Below are 6,060 nucleotides of genomic sequence, written 5' to 3'. Positions count from 1 at the left end.
TTAACTTCAATAATATTGAAGCAGCTTGTTAAACCTCTCCACTGAATTATATCAATTAACATCATGGAGCATTTTCTTTGGCCCTTGCCCCGGTGAATGACGACTCCTCTGGGATGGGTGGCGGAGGTTAAGCCCCTCTTTGAAGATTACGCTTCGCTTTCCAGTCGCCTGGTCCAGAGACTCGCCAGCCACTGTAATCCACCGCTGCAGACATTTGATAGCTCCCAGAGCAAGTCATTATTACAGCTGCTGGTTAAAAAGAAAGAAAAGAGAAAGATAGGGAGTTAGAGTGAGTGACAGAGAGATTAACACGTGAAGAGAAATGGAGAAAGGTGATGGCGTATTGAGGGGGGTTAAGGAGCAGAAACCTAATTAGGGTGACCCAGTGAGATGGATTAACTGTTTGTCTCTTGGGGATGAAGAGGAGAAATATGATTTTGAAAAGACATCAAACTGATGTAAACTTTCTCTGGGTTACTATGGGTAACTACTTTACATCTACACCATGGATGGGCATCTTTGGGGATCACAAAAATACAGAACTCATCATGAGGGGCTGCAGTGGCTCGCGGGTCTCCGTATCCACTTCCACCCCGGGGGGGTAACTCGACCATGCTGGACGCTAGAATGACTAACCAATATTTTAAAAATGTAGCTGACACGGGCTAATTGAGTGACAACTGATGCACAACCAAATTTTGCAATTGCACCTCGTTTGTTATATTATTCTAACTCTCAAAAGTTAATTGAGACCCTGACTGTTAAAAAAAAAATATTTAAATGTTTTATAAAAAAATGGTATTTGTCCACTGCTCTACAAAAGCTCTCGCCCGTCCCTGATCTACACTACCATATTGTAAGCTACTGTCTCAAAATGAATAACAATATACCACAACAATAGCCGGTGTGCAAAACATTGGGAACGCCTTCCTAATAATGAGTTACACACCCCTTTTCCCTCAGAACAGCCTCGGGCATAGACTACAAGGTGTCGAAAGCGTTCCACGGGGATACTGGTCTGTTGACTCCAATGCTTCACACAGTTGTGTCATGTTGGCTGGATGTCCTTTGGGTGGTGAACCATTCTTGATACACGCAGCAAACTGTTGAGCGAGAAAAATCCAGCAGCGTTGTAGTTCTTGACACACTCAAACCGGTGCGCCTGGCACCTACTACCATACCCAATTCGAACGCACTGATATCGTGTGTCTTGCCCATTCACCCGCAATGGCACACATACACAATCAATGTCTCAATTATCTCAAGGCTTAAAAATCCCTCTTTATCCTGTCATCTCCCCTTCATCTACACTGATTGACGTGGATTTCACAGGTGACATTAATAAGGAATCATAGCTTTCACCTGAATTCACATGGTCAGTCTATGTCACTGAAAGAGCAGTTGTTCGTAATGTTTTGTTCACGCAGTGTATATCACATATGGTTGGTGGTGTCATAATTGGGGAGAACAGGCTTGTGGTAATGGCTGGAGCAGAATGGGTGGATAGGTATCAAATACATCAAACACAATGTTTCCAAAAACCAGGCCATGAGGTCGAAGGAATTGTCCGTAGAGCTTAGAGACAGGATTGTGTTGAGGCACAGATCTGGGGAAGTGGCCAAGCCAGAACCCGGACTTGAACCCGATCGAACATCTCTGGAGAGACTTGAAAATAGCTATGCAGCGACGCTGCACATCCAACCTGACAGAGCTTAAAAGGATCTGCAGAGAAGAATGGGCGAAACTCCCCAAATACAGGTGTGCCAAGCTTGTAGCGTCATACCCAAGAAGACTAAAGGCTGTAATCGCTAAAAACATGTTTTCACTTTGTAATTATGGGGTATCGTGTGTAGATTGAATGATTTCATATATTTTAGAATAAGGCTGTAACATAAAAGAAAAGGGGTTTGAATACTTTCCAAATGCACTGTATCAGCTGTGTCTTTGCCAAAACCTTTCCATAGGTAAAAATTAGCCTCACCATCTCCATAACAATTTCACTCTGACAACGGACACCGTTTCGTCACCCATACCCCCTTTTTTTGTATTTGACCAAAGCATAACAAAAACGCAAAAAAAAGCAACACTTGACTTTCTCTGTGGTTTTTGTGAGCAAATGCAATTTGAAAAGAAAAGCAATTTGTAAAGCACAATCTAAAGTTCAAGTATCTTCTTAATGTCATAAAGGGAACTAACAGTGTTGTGACATCACCAAATCATGCTGCTCAAAATGATACCGGTCTTGTGGTGACCGTGGTTGTTCCCCTAAGTTATTAAAACACTGAAGGTAAAGTATCAAAGTCCAATAAGAAAGATTATAAACCAACTGGTAATTAAGTAGAAGCATTCCCTTGTGTTTAATATTGCCGAGTGAGATAACAGAAGGGGGTGTTTGCTGCCCGTTGTTCACACTCCTGTTTCCTGTAAGAAGATTAGTCGTCCTTCAAAGTCTCAATCATTTTCTCTCTGATATGGAATCATCTCGGGATAAATCTGCACTTAGCCTTGCACTTTCCACAAACTTGACATGAATTATTTACAACCATCTGCCACAGAATGAGAGTTAGAACAGGTCTCAAGGGGCTTAATGAACCATCATTCTCTTATCCCCCAAGCGGACTCTTCTACAGTGTACTCTCTCCGAAAGACCTGGACACCCTTTGCTGGTGGGTAGCAGGTGGAACATTGAGTTTGATTTATTTATTTTATTTCAGTGTCATACACCAGTTGGTGCCCAGCCCATATGAGCTTATAACATATGGCATTGGTAGTAGAAGAGGGATCCTACACAAAGGGAAGAGGCAATGTTATTTGGGGTAATAACAGTACAGCTACTTCACAATGTATCAACACCCAATCATACCAGCATGCTCATACCTCATCGTGAGTAGGGCTGCGAGGGCCTTTAACTAGGGCTGGTGTTGGCCTCTTTTCTTAGCACGGCCCCCTCTCAGTGTTTGTGTTCCAGTCAGGGGAGTCTCCCTTCATGACGATTTATTGACACTAGATCCCTCCAGCTTGGCTGCCAGCAATTACTCGCGGCGGGAGAGTGGAGAGTAGAGAGAGTTGGGCCTGGCTCAGACATGTGCGTCTGTGTGTGCATGCTGGCTCGACTTGAGTTAACTTGACCTTGCCAGGGCTGCAACCAGTTACGACACACCAAGCAAAATGACATGTCACCCAGTCAGGCATAGCCACCCAAGTCTAAAACGGACAAAGGCCCTCAGTGGAGACTGGTGCAGTTGACGATGTAGATTTTTTTTTTTGCGATTTCAGACCAACATAGGACTTTTCCAGAAGTGGAAAACGATTCACTCTAAAGAAGTGGACAAGGTTTCCACATTCTCTCGAGCAGACCAGTGAATCCTCTTGGCTCCTAGGGGAAACAACCTGTCGACTAAGGAATGGTTGTTCAAATCAAAGACCATCCTGGTAACCTTAGGAATAGTTATGTGACACTTCATCCAAAATTCAATAATGTCAGCAAAGACCTGCATTCTAATGGGTCAAACAGTAGTCAGAGGTCTGTGGAGAATGGACTGTGTTGTCCAATTCGATCTCATTGCTGTGCTAACCTGTATTGGTCAAAGGGAACATCCACAGCAGTTCAAAGCTGACCCATTGTTGTAGGGAATGGATAACCTGTTCGGTATGAGGTTTTATACCTGATCCGGGCTCCGAACTGTCAATATTTAGTCACATTTTGCCACCCTTTGACTTGACTGTGCGAGTTACATTTTTGAATGGTCGCATCAGTGCAAGCTGCACATTCTACATGGTCACCTCACTCAAAATATCCTATTTTTCAGGAGGCTAAGAACATGATTTGGTCAAACAGTAGGCTAAAGTGCATTATAGAGGTTGACCGATTAAAATCGGCATGGCCAATTAATTAGGGCCAATTTCAAGTTTTCATAACAATTGGTAATCAGCATTTTTAGACGCCGATTACATTGCATTCCACGAGGAAACTGCGAGGCAGGCTGACCACCTGTTACGCGAGTGCAGCAAGGAGCCAAGGTAAGTTTCTAGCTAGCATTAAAAAACCTTATAAAAAACAATCTTCACATAATCACTAGTTAGCTAAACATGGTTGATGATATTACTAGCTTAACTAGCTTGTCCTGCATTGCATATACTCAATGCGGTGCTCGTTAATTTATCATCGAATCACAGCCTACTTCACCAAACGGGGGATGATTTAACAAATGCGCTTTAGCGAAAAAAGCACAATCGTTGCATGAATGTACCTAACCATAAACATCAATGTCTTTCTTACAATCAATACACAGAAGTATATATTTTTTAAACCTGCAAATTTAGTTAAAATAAATTCATGTTAGCAAGCAATATTAACTAGGGAAATTATGTTACTTCTCCTGCGTTCATTGCACGCAGAGTCAGGATACATGCAACAGTTTCGGCTGCCTGTCTCTGTCATGTATTGTATTGTCATGTCTTGTCCCTGTGCTTTCTCTTCTCTTCGTTTCCCCCTGCTGGTCTTATTAGGTTTCTTTCTCTCTCTCTATTCCTCTCTCTCTCTATCGTTCCGTTCCTGCTCCCAGCTGTTCCTCATTCTCCTAACGACCTCGTTTACTCTTTCACACCTGTCCCCTATTTTGCCCTCTGATTAAGTCTCTATTTCTCTCTCTGTTTCTGCTTCTGTCCTTGTCGGATTCTTGTTTGCCGTTTGCTGTACCCTTGTTCCGTTCTGTTGTATTCTGCCTCGTCTTCAGATACTGCGTGTGAGCAGGTGTCTCTATCCTCTACGGCCCGCGCCTACCCGAAGGGACCTGCAGTCTGTTGCCGCAAGCCCTGCAACTCTCCCCAACTAAGAGGATTTATGTTTTCCCTGTTTGGACATTTCCTGTTAAGGATTGAGGATTATGTTTTCTCTGTTTGGACTTTAATAAACTCAGTTTCTGTTAAGTCGCTTTTGGGTCCTCACTCACCTGCATAACAGTCTCGTTGCGAACTAATTTGCCAGAATTTTACATAATTATGACATAACATTGAAGGTTGTGAAATGTAACAGCAATATTTAGACTCAGGGTTACCACCCGTTCGATAAAATACAGAACGGTTCCGTATTTTACTGAAAGAATAAATGTTTAGTTTTTTAAATGACAGTTTCTGAATTATTATTATTTTTTAACTTTTATTTAACTAGGCAGGTCAGTTAAGACAAAATTCTGATTTTCAATGACAGTGGGTTAACTGCGTTTGTAACGAAATTCATCTTCTTCAGAGGAGGAGTAACACGGATCAGACCAATGTGCAGTGTGGTAAGTGTCCATAATGATATACACTGCTCAAAAAAATAAAGGGAACACTTAATGAACATAATGTCACTCCAAGTCAATCACACTTCTGTGAAATAAGAGCGTCTGCTAAATGACTTAAATGTAAATGTAAATGTAAATCAAACTGTCCACTTAGGAAGCAACACTGATTGACAATCAATTTCACATGCTGTTGTACAAATGGAATAGACAACAGGTGGAAATTATACGCAATTAGCAAGACACCCCCAATAAAGGAGTGGTTCTGCAGGGGGGACCACAGACCACTTCTCAGTTCCTATGCTTCCTGGCTGATGTTTTGGTCACTTTTGAATGCTGCCGATGCTTTCACTCTAGTGGTAGCATGAGACGGAGTCTACAACCCACACAAGTGGCTCAGGTAGTGCAGCTCATCCAGGATGGCACATCAATGTGAGCTGTGGCAAGAAGGTTTGCTGTGTCTGTCAGCATAGTGTCCAGAGCATGTAGGCGCTACCAGGAGACAGGCCAGTACATCAAGAGACGTGGAGGAGGCCATAAGAGGGCAGCAACCCAGCAGCAGGACCGCTACCTCCACCTTTGTGCAAGGAGGAGCAGGAGGAGCACTGCCAGAGCCCTGCAAAATTACCTCCAGCAGGCCACAAATGTGCATGTATCTGCTCAAACGTTCAGAAACAGACACCATGAGGGCCCGACGTCCACAGGTGGGGGTTGTGCTTACAGCCCAACACCGTGCAGGATGTTTGGCATTTGCCAGAGAACACCAAGATTGGCAAAT

This window comes from Oncorhynchus gorbuscha, linkage group LG09 (assembly GCF_021184085.1).
Source record: "Oncorhynchus gorbuscha isolate QuinsamMale2020 ecotype Even-year linkage group LG09, OgorEven_v1.0, whole genome shotgun sequence".
Classification (NCBI taxonomy): domain Eukaryota; kingdom Metazoa; phylum Chordata; class Actinopteri; order Salmoniformes; family Salmonidae; genus Oncorhynchus; species Oncorhynchus gorbuscha.
Note: the sequence above shows the minus strand (reverse complement) of the source record.